Genomic DNA, 14,735 nt, shown 5'->3' with positions numbered 1-14,735 from the left:
CTTGGGACTTTGATAAAATGTCCGCAAGGAGTTTTAAGGCTTATCATGTATAATGTTTGATGATAATCCTGAAACAGTAGTAGAAAATCATTTCCTAGTAATAAATCTGTTTCCAGTTTATCATAAACAAATAATTTATTTATAGAAACAATCTTTGATCCTAAGATTATCTCTACTTTCTCTTTAGACTTTGAAAGTTTTTCTTTATCTCCTGTGATTTCAGCCATTGATATGTTATTTTTATTTATGTCACAATCTTTTATTAAAAAAGATTTTGCTAGACTTGTTTCAGATCCATTGTCTATTTGACAACATGTTGTTATTTTTGTATCATAGAAAGTTATTTCTACGAAAATTGAAACTTTAAAATTAGTTTCTTTTGGCATTTACATTTTTGGTATGAAACATGTTTCACCTTTGTACAACATTTCTATGTCATTTTTTCCTATACTATAAGTCTTCTAAATTATTTAGGAAAAGGTTTCCTAGGATTAAATCCTAATCACTTTCGTGATTTGTAATATAACATGGAACTGATATTCTTATTGTATCTAGTTGTATAGGTAAATCTACCATATTTTTACAACTAAAGTTATTTCCTTCGAAGGTTTTATAAGTATATTGCTTACATTCATATATTGATATTCCATCTAGTAGAATACCTTTTACATGGTTTGTTGTTGCTCCTGTTTGTATCAAGATTTATTGATGTTTCCATTCAATTCAATTAAAAAGATTCTTCCTTTTATCTTAGTAATATTTGAAATTTCTATAATCTTTGTAGGATATCTATTAGATATACTTTTTTCTAATGGAATTCCTTCCATATTCTATTGATAGTCTAGGATTACTAGAACTTTCTATTTCTTGCGTTTTTTCGAACTGAATCTCATATTTGTCTGGAATTTGAGCTTGCTGAACTTCTGCTTCAACAATTCTTGCTATCCCTGCACATTCTTGTTCTATTTCGATCATTTCTTTGTTTTTATAAACTTTTCCATAGTTTGAGTTTGTAACTGTGTACAAAGTCTGGTAATAGATACTCATTATATGATTACCTGGTTTAAATAGATCTTTTCGTTTGATCTGAAAATGTAAATTGAATGCATCATTAAAATCAGCATTCTTGAGTGAAATACAATATTTTGGATAATAAGTAAATCGGAGTTTTGTATAGGCTAGGTTTCCCTCTACTATATCAAGATTTCCTTCTCTTGCATTTATAAATCTTTCGTCTGATAGATTTATAACTATTGGACAATTGATTCCTTCTTTAAAAGTCGACTTGACTAATATTTGGATTCCTCCTAAATGAACATAATTCATTTTTTTTCTTTTTCTTTTAGGAATTTTTCTAAGAATTTGATCTATCATAGGTTTTGTTAACAGGTTTAGTTTATGTTTTCCTATTGTTTGGGTAATTTCTATTACTTTTTCTATTTCCTGATATTCATGATAGGAAATTTTATCTCTTGCAAACATTCTTTGCATTCTACTTAATAGGTTATCTTCTGTTTTAAGATTTAGTTTTAATCCTTGGATTTTTCTGAATATCTCTCCATCAAAGGTTGCTTTTAAAGCATATCCTCTGTGATCTTCTTCAGTTTCTAAGATTTGAACTGAATCTTCTCTTTCTTGAATTTCTTTACTCATTTAGTTAGAATCTTCTGAACTGGTTAAGTATTCTTCATAGATTTCATTAAAGAAGTCTTCACTTCCTATTGATTTTATAGATTCTAGATCTGAATCAATTTCTACTCTGTCAATTTTTGAGATTCTTACTCTTTTCTCGTTACATTCGTAACTTTTATGGCCTTCTTCACCACAATTATAACATTTGCATTTTTCTGCAGGTTTTGTTTTTGTAAATTCTTTTTTCTTTTTATAGTATCTTTTTCTACGTACATAATTTTGTCTAGAATTTTTTTTTCTTTTTATTAAACCCTTTTTGAGTTTTCTTTTCTTATAAGGTTTATCATTACATCCCCACTGGGTGGCTGCATTTGTATCCATACAGTAAATCTGTGTATTAATTCTTTTGGCTTTTCTTTGTATATTATGTGACATACATAATTGAACAAGTCTATTTTTTAGGAAATTTATTCTTTGACTAAGAATATCTCCTTTTTTATTTTCTTTTTCATATTCTTCTCTGAAGTATTTTGCCCAAAAACCTGGTAATTTTTTATAGTATTTTTCAAGATATGACATCATTTCTTTTCCACTATCAAATATTTTATAGTAATATTCTTCGAATTCACAAGTGTATTCTTGAATATAACTCATTTTACAGATTTGTAATTTTTCTAAATGCTCTTTAGCAATTGTTCTTACCTTTTCTCTGTTGTCTATAGGGCTTCCTTACCCACCAAAGAATTCATTAGCAATGTATTGTTTTAGGTTTGTTATACCTTCTTGTAATGAACTTTTTAATCCTTCTAAAGTATCATTTTTTATAATTTTCTCTGCATCTTCTGTTAATCCAGAGAATCAGTCATTTACTTTTCTTATAAAAATATTTATCACGATGATATATCTTTCTTCATATGTATAGTTTCCTTTTCCTAGTAAGAAATATAGGAGCATGTTTTGAGACCATAAGTCTAGACTTGTTTCCGGATCTCTTTTACAATCTAGATCTAGGAATTGTGTTTCTATATCTCCTGTAGGAAGTCTATTAGGCATGAACCTGGATTTATCATCATTATCATATTGTTTTATAAAATCTTTATTCTTTTTTGCTTTATTTGCAAAAAAATTATCATTCTTTTCTGGCTCTTGCTATTCTTCTTTAATGGATTTAGATCCATCTCCTTCTTCAAATTTTCCTTGGGGTCCTCCTGTTTCCCCTTTATTCATAAACACTTTTAATTCTCGTTCTGAAAGATTAAGATCTTCCATTGCATAAACTAGTTCATTCATTTTGATGATTCGTTTTGATCTTTTTCTTCTAGATTCTCTTCTAGATTTTCTTCTAGAGTTTCATCTAACTTTTTTTCTGGATTTTGTTTTTCTAAGAATTTTTGGATTAATATTTCATCCATACTTCCTTTTTGATAAAGTGTTTTTACTTGCAAATTTTATTGCTAGTAATTCATTTATATATTTTTGACTTATTCTTTTGTCAACTTTTTCTGTTTTTTCAATTATATTAGTAATTCTTCTTGGAAGATTTTCTTTTAGAGAAATGATCTCTATTTCTATTATTTTTAACTTTAAAGTTATTTGTTTATGACTTTCTATTAAATCTTTTAATAATTCTGAGACTTCTCTTAAGCTCATATTTATTTATTCTGAAAAATAATAATCAGAAGTAGTCATGTTATCTATAATTTCTTCAGAAAAAATATAATGTATTTCATATCTTTGTTCTTCAGATTTATTTTTTAGAGTAATTATGGTTACTATTTTTCTTTTTAGATCTTCATCTAATTTTTTAATTACCTGTAGTATTGCTACTAAGGTTTCTTCTTCTATATACCAAAGGGGTTTTACTAGAGTAAAATCTAGTTCCATAATTTCTTTTTGTTTCTTCTGAAAAATAATAAAATCACGAACAACAACAGTAACATACCTAGTGAAATTCCACAAGTACGGTCTCTTGAAATTAGTTTTAAATATTTTGTTTTTTAAAAAGATTTTTCAAAGATAATTATTTCAAATTATTCACACTTAGAGTCTGTATGGCATTACTGCTAAAAATTGCTTATTTTAATAAGCATTTTTTTAAAAAATAGCTTTTTAGAAAAGTGCTTTTGAAAAACAATAATTTGTGTTTGGCTAATTCATTTGCAAAGTGTTTTTATAAGCAAATTGTGTTTGACTAATCTTTCTCAAAAAGTGATTATGAGGGTCAAATTACAATAAAGGGCAAGTATTTTTTTTGAAATGGTTCTTTCATTATGTATTATTCAAATAAAAAATGAGTACATCGGTAATGAGAGATGGAGGATTAGTATCCCACTCCATCGAACCAGATGCTCTAGCAAGATAATGAGCAACCTGATTCGCTGATTTCTTAACAGGCGTCAAAGAAAGGGCAAATATTAATGTACTTTTAATATTAAGATTAATTTATAAAGAGAAACTAGTTTAAACATCCATTACAAAAAAATTAAATCAAAATGTTATTTTTATTCAATTAAAATATTGATATTTCAAATTTTCAATCAAGATTATACATTTTTTTGGAGGGTTGAAATCTTTAATTATTTTTTTTCTTCTTTCTAATCTTGCAAATATATTTTTGTTACCAAATCGCCTAATTTCTGGAGTTGATCATAATGACCATACCGAGTTTGAAAAATTGTCTTCGGAATGTTACTTTCTTTCACCCTCAATTAGTGATAACCCGACCAAAAGTCAACCTTAGAGAAGTAACTCGCTCCCTGGAGTTGATCAAGCAAATCATCAATCCTTGGAAGAGGATATTAATTCTTAATTGTTACCTTGTTCAATTATCGGTAATCAATACACATGCGAAGTGAACCATCATTCTTAACGAACAAAACTGGAGCACGTCATGGAAAAATATTCGATCGGATGAAACTCTTATATATCCAACAAATCTTTCAAAATATGTGCAAAAACTGGTGGGGCTTCACATACTGCTCCCCCAACTCTCTACGGCAGGTTCCGTAAAAGTTTTTCGAAAAAATCATTCGAAGCCATATCACCAAAATATTCATGATTCACACATATAAAAAAACAAAGAAAATCGCTTAATTTCTTAAAATGACTTATAAATGCCCAAAATATGTGTAAAAATTTGTGAGGCCTCTTGTACCTTTCCCGCATCTCCCTATGAAGGATTTTATAAAGGTTTTGCAAAATATTCATTCGAAAGTCATATCACTGAAATATAACACAAACGAAAAAGTAAGTAACTCGTATAATTCCTGTAAAATTGCTTCTAAATGCCAAATTATGAAAATGATGAGGCTTCACGTATTGGTCCTCGAATTCCCTACGGAGGGTTTTGTAGAGGTTTTTACGAAAAATCATCCAGAAGCCATATGCCCAAAATATTCAGGCACACACAAAAACTGAGAAAATTGCCTAATTCTTGTAAAATAGCTCCTAAATGTAAAAAAATATGTGCAAAAAATTGTGAAGTCTTCACGTACTGCTCCCCCAACTCCCTATGGAGGGTTCTGTAAAGGTTTGACAAAAAAATCATCCAGAATCCATATCACCAAAATATTTATGGGCATTACACACGAAAAACTAAGAAAATCACCTAATTCCAATAAAATAGCTCTTAAATCGAAAATATGTGCAAAAAATTGTGAGGCCACATGTACTGCTCCCCCAACTCCCTACGAAAGGTTCCATAATAGTTTTGCAGAAAAATTGTCCGGAAACCATATCACCAAAAAATTTATGGGATAATACACACGAAAATTGAGAAAATCGCATAATTCTTGTAAAATGGCTCCTAAATATCCGAAATATGTGTGAAAAATGCAAAGGCTTCACGTATTGCTCCTCCTTATACCTATGAATGGTTCCATAAAGGTTTTACAAAAAAATTTAATAACTAGTCCATATCACCAAAATATTCATGGGCTAACACACAAAAAATTGAGAAAATCAAATCAAATATATGTGTGTAATTTGTCGGTTCGATTGTTTCTTCAGTTTTTTTAACAAAATCATAATCATACCAAATACTATCGATTTTAAAAATATAAAACCAAACCAAACAAAACCTAAATAAACTCAGTTTATTTAATCAATTTGATTCAATTTTTTTTAGTTTAGATCGATTTTATCCAAATCATGAACATCCCTACTCATAACCTTGTATTTAGAAGAACTAAACGACGTTTTTTACCCCTAAATTGTGGCTTGAAGAATTGCTTTTGTTTTGAGAGCTTTACTCTATAAAGATAAGCTTAAGTAATTACATTTCATATCAATAGTTTGAAGTTTGAACAGTTACAGGTTAATTTTAAAGTATTGATGTCATGTTTAAACTATAACAAATCAACTTTAAAATATTTGTATAAAATTTAAATTAATACAAGTCAACTTTAAACTGTGAGAATTGTATATAATGTTAAGTGAGAATTGTTTTCTAATTTTTACGCAAATAATTCAACATTCAATCAACCACACCATTTAGTCCTTTTGTAGAATAAATGTCACCATCTAATATTATCTCAATGTAAATATATATATATATATATATATATACTTTGCATCCTTATTTGAAAAAATAGAAAGAAAATGCAAAAGAAATGATGAGTTTGTAATGTAGAAGTGGACATTTTAAACTTTGGTTACGTTTACAAAAAACAAAAAGTAAAGTTTTTAAAAATAACTTTAATAGTGATTATATCATGTAAATATTTCCATGTTCTTCTTTATTACTATTACTACTACTTATTATTTTATTCAGTTAGTCGAGAAAAGGTTGGGTCTTTTCATTTTCTTTTTCAAATTCATTGTCATTTATTTTTTTAGGATATTGACACTTACATACAACATCTAATAACTATTTACATGTATTTTTAAATCAATAATTAAGCTTATTAATTGAAGTCCAAAATATTGACATTAGAAAGTCAAATCTCACCAAACATACAAGATGATATGAAGAGAAGATTTTTTAAAATATATTAAAGAAGGTGAATTGGATTTAATCATAAAAGACCTTATGAAAATTGTGCAAGTCAAAAATTAATTTACATATTTCAAAATTAACAACTACAAAAATTTCCTCCATTTTTGTTGTAAAACTTATGTCTAAACACAATAATTTCATAAGATTTTAATTTGAAATAGGTTAGTGATATGTTTATATTACATTGTATATTAATGTAGTATCACACATAGATAAAAATTGTGTCTATGAGATAAAATATATACACTGGTTGCTATACTTTAACATATATCGTGATATACACAAATATGCGGTGGAGATATACAGATGGAGTCATTTTCAATTATGAATCTTTAATTTAAAATCATCTCAAAATTGCCTGGAATCATCTTTAAACACACCAAAAATAATATATTTACGTTTTACGCTATCAATATGATATTTACGTCCTACGCCATCAATAATATATAAAATATATATTAAAATATTTAGCAATGTATCGTATCTCTTTCTTCATGATTTGCAAATTATGCAATTAGAGTATAGTTGTATGAATTTTACTCGCAATTGTGATGCAAACATGACTGGTAAAATAATCCAACACATGTATAAAAACCTAGCATTTCACAATTCACGTATATACATATTTTGATAGGTGATGATAGAAGTCAATTGAGCAATGAATAATCTTTTTTTTTTTTGGATGTATTGATAATATATGATATATCTATTTCGTTTTCACTCAGACTTGATCAATACTATTGCTAATGAACTTGAGCGAATATTTATGAATGTCGTTAACACAACCTTCTAAATCGTACCACGCAATGCAACAAAGATTTGAGATTTAAAATAAAATAAAATTATGTGTATTAAGTTTGAAAAGATTTGCATAAGAGACATTAATTAAGAACGAAATAAGATTTTAAAAAAATGAAATTATGTGTATCAGGTGTTATAAGATTAGTGTGAGAGACATTACTTAAAAAAGAAATAAGATTTTCAATTAGTGTCTAAATAACAAAGTAGTAGTTGTAAGATTAAATACTTTCAGGATCTTGAACATGATAATCTTACATAGAGAATGTTAAAGGCACATACTTGATGCGGAAGATATCATCACAAGGAGAAGCAGAAGCGTTAGTCGTAAATTGGTTTCTACCTCCTTGCCCTAACTTTATGTTACCACAACCGTCAACGATGGAATTAATGTGTAGAATATGTGGTAACCCTAATGGGTGGAGGGAGGACCAATTTATAGAGGTTATGACTTAATCTGGTACGTCCATCAAGTAACCAATGTACAAACGAGATCTATTCCTTATTAAATATTATTTATGGTATTACTTTGATTTCAAGTAAACTTGGGCCATAAGTAAGAACTAATTAATAGTAAATAAATAATAATTCTTACATTCTCCCACTTGGCCCAATGACCATATAACATTAATATTTAATAAACATTAGTTGCGCGTCTAATAAATCTCTTCTATAATGTCCATCATAAATACCACAATATAACAAACTACTAATGTGAGTTATGGCGGTTGTACATAAATTTTAAGCTACATACTTCCTTCCATATACTACTGCATTGGCAACTTATCATACTAGGTTCATAAGCTATAAAAACATATAACATTTTATGGTCCACAATAATGTCTCATAGAGACTTATCTTGTGAAATCTCAAACAATAATGTGTACACCATTATGAGAAACAGAAAATTCATTAATGTATATCAGAAACACATAATTTGAGCTCAGAGTGTAAAATATCATAAGTGCATCAATCATAAGTACAACCAAGACCCATTCTTTGAACATGTTCTTTAAATGTCTTTGGTTGTAAGCCTTTTGTTAACGGATCTGCAATCATGAGATCAAGTCTAATATTCTCAAGTAACACTCTTTGTTTCTAAACTTCTTCTTTGACGGTAAAGTACTTTAATTTCAAATGTTTGGCACCTTTGGAGTACTTATCGTTCTTGGAGAAGAATACTGTTGCAGTATTATCACAATAAATTTTCAGCGGCTTGGTAATGGTGTCGACAACCCCAAGTCCTGAAATGAAGTTTTGCATCCATAATGCATGAATTGTGGCTTCATAACTTGCCACAAATTTTGCTTCCATTGTGGATGTAGCAATGATAGATTGCTTAGCACTCTTCCACGATATTGCTCCTTCAGTTAATAGGAACAAGTAACCAAATGCGGACTTTCTAGTATCAACGCATCCAGCAAAATTTGAATCCGAGTATCCAGTAACTTCTAAGTGATTGGATCTCCTATACATGAGCATATAATCCTTCGTTCCCTTCAGGTGCCTTAAGACTTTCTTTGCAACTTTCCAGTGATCAATTCCAGGGTTACTTTGATATCTTCCTAGCATTCCGACCGCAAAGCTAATATCCGGTCTTGTGCAAGTTTGAACATACATCAAACTTCCAACAATAGAAGAGTAGGAAATGTTTTCATTTCCTTTCGTTCTACATCATTCTTTGGGCATTGCATGAGATTAAATTTGTCCCCTTTTTGAATAGGAACTATTCCTGCTGAACAATTGTTCATGTTAAATCTCTCTAGAACTCTTTCGATATAACCTTTTGAGACAATCCTAATAATCCTTGTGATCTATCACGGAATATTTCTATCCCTATCACATAGGATGCCTCACCCATATCTTTCATTTCAAAGTTCATAGAGAGAAAGTCTTTCGTCTCGCAATATGCCTAAATCATTAGCAGCAAGTAAAATGTCATCAATATACAGGGCTAAAAATATAAACTTACTCCCACTAATCTTTTGGTATATGCACCGATCAACGGTAATTTCCTTAAATCCAAAAGATGTTATGGTATCATTAAACTTTATATACCATTGTCGTGAGGCTTGTTTGAGTCAATATATTGACTTCTTTAGTTTACACACCATCTGATCTTTTCCTTTAATTTTGAAACCCTCTGGTTGGTCCATATAAACATCCTCCTTGAGGTCTCCATTAAGAAAGACAATTTTCATTTGATTTAACTCTAAATCATATGAGCTACTAAAGCCAAAACAATTCTTAATGAGTCTTTCTTTGAGACCGGTGAAAAGGTCTCTTTATAATCAATGCCTCCTTTTTGAGTGTATCCCTTGGCAACAAGTCTGGCTTTATATCGTTTAATATTACCATTAGAATCGCGTTTGGTCTTGAAGACCCATCTACATCCGATTCTTTTAGAACTTTCTGGTAATTGAACAAGATCCCAGACTTTGTTGTATTCCATGGATTTTAACTCTTCATTCATGGCATTAATCCATTTATCAGACTCAATGCTTTCTATGGCCTGTGAAAATGAAATCGGATCTTTATTAATTCCAATGTCAAAATCTGACTCTTGCAAATAAATTACATAATCATCTGAAATGGCCGATTTTCTTTCTCTTTGAGATTTTCTTAATGGCACTGTTTCTGATTCATTTGCGTCAAATATTTGTGAGTTAGTTCCTTCTTGAAGTGTTTCACCCAAATATTGTTCAACATTGTTAAAGTGCTTTTCAACAAAAGGAACAACATTTGTTATTGGTGCGAAAGTAGGTACATTTATGGGAAATGAAATATTTACCCTTACCTCATTAATTTCCACACTTTGTCATTCAACACTCCCACTAACTTCACCATTCTCAATGAATTTTGCATTACCGATTTCAACAACTCTCGAACTATGATTTGGACAGTAAAACCTATACCCTTTAGATTTCTCTGGATAACCAATAAAGTAACCACTTACCGTTAGAGAATCTAATTTCTTTTCATGTGGATTATAAACTCTAGCTTCCACTTGACAGCCCTAAACATGCAAGTGTCTTAAACTAGGCTTCCTTCCCGTCCACAGTTCAAAAGGGGTCTTTGGAACTGCCTTACTAGGAATCCTGTTTAATAAATATACAACGATTTTAAGAGCATATATCCACAATGATTTGGGTAATGAGGAATTACTCATCATACTCCTAACCATATCCATAAGTGTTTGATTACGCCTTTCTGCAACACCATTTTGTTGAGGTGTTGCTGGCATAGTATACTGTGCATATATGCCATGTTCTTCAAGGAATTTTGCAAATGGACCTGGACATTGTCCTGATTCGTTATACTTTCCATAATATTCACCACCTATATCTAACCTAATGATTTTCAGTTTCCTATCTAATTGTCTTTCAACCTTATTAACGTACACTTTGAGAGCGTCCGTTGCTTGAGATTTTTCTTTCAACAAATAGATAAATCCATAACGTGAAAAATCATCGATAAAGGTGATAAAATATTTTTCTCCACCTAAAGATGGAACATCAAAGGGTCCGCAAATATCAGTGTGTATAATTTCAAGAAGTTGAGTGCTCATTGTGGCACATTTCTTAGTATGTTTGGCTTGCTTTCCCTTAATGCAATCCAAACATATATCAAGATCAGCAAAATTCAAATTCGGAAGAATTTCATTCTTTACTAATCCTTTTAATCGTTCTTTGGATACATGACCCAAACGTTTATGCCACAAATAAGCAGAACTTTCATTTAGTGAACTACATTTAATTCCAACATTTTTGATGAATAGTAAGCAGGGATTCATAAAAATTATTATCGTGTTTCAATTTATATAAACCATCAATAAGAACACCACAACCATAAAAAATAGTAATTCTTATATAAATTGAAACATCCATGTCCAAACTTAAAATCAAATCTTGAAATATCAAGTCTTAAAAGGGAAATCAAATTCCTAGAAACTGAAGGAACATAAAGAGTCTGTAATAGATCAAGGTGATATCTAGTCTCCAAGATCAATCGATAAGTCCCTATGCCTTCAATTTGATCCTTCATATGATTTCCCATGAACACAAAATTCTTATTTGGATTTGTAGTTTGGATCGTAATGAATCCCTTTCTTTTCAAACCAAGCTTTACGTTTCAGACAATCTTTCTGATAGTGTCCTTCCTTTTTATAGAAACGACACACATCAGCCTTGAGTTCCTTATGAGCATCCTGTGAAACTTTAGCAGGTGCTTTCTTTTTCTTAAACTTGTTGGCCTTCACTTTAAGTCTTTTACCAGCTCTTTGACCCATGCGGTTAATTGAATGACCTCTTTGTTTCTTTAGTCTTGACTCCTCTTGAGTAAGCATACTGGACAATTCACTAATATCCCACTTATCCTTAATAGTGTTATAGTTAATTTGGAATGGTCCATACTCAAGAGGCAATGAGTTCAGAATGAACTGAACCAAGAAGGTGTCATTCACTTTCATCCCCAAGGTCCGAAGTCTTGCTGCAATGTTAGTCATCTCGATGATATGATTTTGCATACTACGCGACCCATCAAACTTCATGGTCGTGAGTTCAGCCATTAGTGTACCAGCGAGAGACTTATCAGCAGAACGAAAACGTTCTTCCACAAACTTCAGGTATTCCCTGGCACTTTATGTTTGTGGAATAGTACTCTTAATGTTGTTAGCAACAGTCATTCGCATGAACATAAGGCTTAATCTGTTAGAGCGTGCCCATGATTTATGAAAAGACTTCTCATCCTTACTGCTCTTATCAGTAATGACAATAGGTTTGTCATTCAGCAGAGCCAAGTCAAGATCCATTACACCTAAGTGGAACTGTACTTATTCATGCCATTCAGAGAAGTTCAATCCATTGAACACAGTAACAGACGAAGCATGCGAATGAAGAGGAATAACTACAAAATAGATATAAATGCTCACAAATCAGAAAATAATGTGAATTCAGTAAAGCGATAAAAATATATCGTAATTCTCCTTTGGGTAGATATTACGACACATTATCATAATTTAAATGCCAATTTTATCTTTAATAGGTAATTGAATATTTTTAATCAAATATATACAACATCTTTGGATATACAATATATGTTTGACTAAAAAGATTAATGTACCTCATAATTTTCACTATTTGTAGAATGATTGATTTACCTTTGGGTAAATTCTTAAGTTCTAGCAATAGTGAAAATCAATTTATCTATTTAATTTTCAATATATATGCATTTAATTAACCTTCATAGATAAATGACAGTTTTATGAATGCACATTTTTCTTAACCATACTAGTTTGACCACTTTGGTGACTAACAAGCTATATGAATACAAATGCATACATAATCTCATAAAATTTTGTGCATGTGAATAATTTTAAACATTTTAGTTTGGCCACTTTGGTGACTAACAAACTATAAAAACATAATACATGCATCAAGTGATCATACATATTATATATGTAGACGCTAATTTCTCTAGTTTGGCCACTTTGGTGACTAACAAACTATTTTACACAAAGTACACACATTTTATTTATTGCTTAGTCTAACGACTACTTTAATTTATTGTACAATTGGTTCATTACCACATAAACCCAAAAAATATATATATTATTTTAATAATAAAATCAATAACTTGTGCAAAACCAAAAGGATTAAGTTCACTGATAGCGAGTAGATCATTTATGGAATAAAAGATTTAAACAATTCTCAGAAAAGTACCGAAATCAACCATAAACTCCAATTTGAATAATAGATTTAGGAGTTTTGACATCAGATGATAGCGCATGTCCATCAAACAATCCTTTTTAGTTTAAAGTATAATTAGGAATTGCTTATAGCTGCAGATAACCTTTTTTTTTTTTAATTCTTTTACTTCATTAATTTAACCAATTAACGATGAAAGTTTCTATGAAACATTCAAATTAAAAAATAAAATAAAAAATAATTATGAACGATTTCACATATCGTACGATTTATGAAACACAAATTATGAACCATAAATATAATTTCACATATACATATCATGTAAATATTATCTATAAGGATGCAAGATATACGAAGATTATACGTTCAAACAATCCTGGCTCTGATGCCACATATTAGATTAAATACTTTCAGATCTTGAACATGATAATCTTACATAGAGAATGTTAAAGGCACATACTTGATGCGGAAGACATCATCACAAAGAGAAGCAGAAACGTTAGTCGTAAATTGGTTTCCACCTCCTTGCCCTAACTTTATGTTACCACAACTGTCAACGATGGAATTAATGTGTAGAATATGTGGTAACCCTAATGGGTGGAGGGAGGACCAATTTATAGAAGTTATGACTTAATCTAGTACGTCCATCAAGTAACCAATGTACGGACGAGATCTATTCCTTATTAAATATTATTTATGGTATTACTTTGATTCCAAGTAAACTTGGGCCATATTCCTTATTAAATATTATTTATGGTATTACTTTGATTCCAAGTAAACTTGGGCCATAAGTAAGAAATAATTAATAGTAAATAAATAATAATTCTTACAGTAGTTGGGTAAATACCAATTATAATTAACATGAACTTTGACTTTGATACATAAGAATTAACGACTACAAAAAATAATAATTTTGCTTTGCATATATTTGTTTAAAGGATGAATATTTATATAAATAAAATGACTGGATTCTATAGTAGTTATATAGGCACGATTCTGATATACAATAATATAGGCTATTTTATTTTTATCTAATGTAAATTTAACTACACTATACATCAGACTTTAAATTTGAATCAAACATTAAGTCATCATTATTTCTTTGGTGTCTCAATCCCAACATGTTATTATCTGGAGCTATCACACAAATTTCTTATGAATTGTTCGTTTAGTGACCACGTATAATTTTACTATCATGACATAACATTCGCATGAAAAAAATGAGAGTCAAGACGCTCATTCCTCGTCACGAGATAAATTATTGCTTAACATTGATGATACCGCCTGTAAGAAAAATAAAATATATTAACCAGTTAGATAACGCTTATACAGAAATAACGTCATTGATTGAACATTAACCACGACTTCAAGTACATCAATATTTCATCTTGGAAAACTATATCGGAACAACAAACATTTAATTATTCACTCATGATATTAATACTCGTTAAGTGTCGAAATTTAATATTAAATACTAATAACTAATTTAATTAATCGTCCAAATATCCTCTGTACTTTATTGATCTTATATTATTTTTCTTTTCTTAGCCAATCAACAATAAAAGATAATTAAGAAGTAAACATCATCATATAGTTTTTTTATT

Source organism: Solanum verrucosum, unplaced genomic scaffold, assembly GCF_900185275.1.
Source record: "Solanum verrucosum unplaced genomic scaffold, falcon-dt-bn FXZP01000175.1, whole genome shotgun sequence".
In the NCBI taxonomy this organism is placed as follows: domain Eukaryota; kingdom Viridiplantae; phylum Streptophyta; class Magnoliopsida; order Solanales; family Solanaceae; genus Solanum; species Solanum verrucosum.
Note: the sequence above shows the minus strand (reverse complement) of the source record.